This window comes from Monodon monoceros, unplaced genomic scaffold (assembly GCF_005190385.1).
Source record: "Monodon monoceros isolate NGI ecotype Baffin Bay Population unplaced genomic scaffold, NGI_Narwhal_1 Super_Scaffold_5, whole genome shotgun sequence".
In the NCBI taxonomy this organism is placed as follows: Eukaryota; Metazoa; Chordata; class Mammalia; order Artiodactyla; family Monodontidae; genus Monodon; species Monodon monoceros.
Window position 1 is genome coordinate 69225120 of NW_021703782.1, and position 1595 is coordinate 69226714.

Sequence of the window (1595 nt, forward strand, 5' to 3'; positions counted from 1 at the left end):
ATCTTTAAGTGCTTTCCTAAAGTCAATCCCTTCAGATACCAAAAGACACGTTTTTGCTTTCATCATTTAGGAAGGGTTTTAGGAGGTCTGTGCCAGGAACGGGGACGGGAGCTAAATATATATTTCTTATAAATCACAATATCACAAGTGTATCTTCAGGCTACTTCCTAGAAGGTATACTGGGAGGCAAGAATTCCGAGTCTTCCATTTCTCTAAATATGTTTATTCTGTCTTCATACAGGATTGGTAGTTTGGCTGAATGTAGTCCTCTCAGAACTTTGACAGCACTGCTTAGTTTTCTAGCATTCAGTTGCTGATGAAAAATTGGGGCCACTGCTTTTTGTGGGTTTTTTTTGTACATGACCTGAAAGCTTTTAGGATCTTTGGTTTATCCTTGATCTTTTGAAATATTATGGTAGTGTAGGGCCATATCCATTCATTCAGCTGGGCACTCAAGAGATCCATTCATATAGATATCCATGTTCTTCTTTAGGTCTAGAAAATTTACTTCTGTTTCTCTGAAAGTTTCCCTTTCATTTTCTCTATTCTGTCTTTCTAAAATTTAAATCAGAGAGATATTGGACCTCCTAAGTAAATCTTTATTTTCATTTTTCTGTACTCTCATATTTTTCTGTCTCTTTTTCTCTTTGTCCTATAATCTTAGAAGTTTTCCCAATGTACGTTCAAGCATGGCTATTAAAACCCCAGAGCAAAGTCCTCCTTACTCTGAAATTTGGGCCTGTCCAAGTGTAAAAGATGCTTCCTAATTTGTTTAGCCTAAAGCAAAACCTTGTAATTGGCAAACCCCATTCACATACGCAGAGCTTCTGCTCAGCCCTTCTATCACCTTTTTTTTTTTTAGATTTTCCTGAATTTTATTTTATTTTGTTCATTATTTATTTATTTATTTATTTGCAGTACGCGGGCCTTTCACTGTTGTGACCTCTCCCGTTGCGGAGCACAGGCTCCGGATGCGCAGGCTCAGCGGCCATGGCTCACGGGCCCAGCCGCTCCACGGTATGTGGGATCTTCCCGGACCGGGGCATGAACCCGTGTCCCCTGCATCGGCAGGCGGACTCTCAACCACTGCGCCACCAGGGAAGCCCTATTTTGTTTATTTTTTTAATTGAGCTATAGTTGATGTACAATATTTTATAAGTTACAGGTGTACAGTATAGTGATTCACAATTTTCAGAGGTTATATTCCATTTATAGATATTATAAAATATTGGCTATGTTCCCTTTGTTGCACAATATGTCCTTGTAGCTTATTTTATACATAATAGTTTATACCTCTTAATTCCTACTCCTAAATTGCCCCTCCCCCTTCCCTCTCCCCATTGGTAACCACTAGTTTGTTCTCTATATCTGTGAGTCTACTTCTATTTTTGCTAGTTTTTTGTATTGTTTAGGTTCCACATATAAGTGATATCATACAGTATTTATTTTTCTCTGACTTATTTCACTTAGCATAATACCCTCCAAGTCTATCCATGCTGTTGCCAATGGCAAAATTTCATTCTTTTTTATAACTGAGTAGTATTCCATTGTGTGTGTGTGTGTGTGTGTGTGTGTGTGTGTGTGTGTGTGTGTGT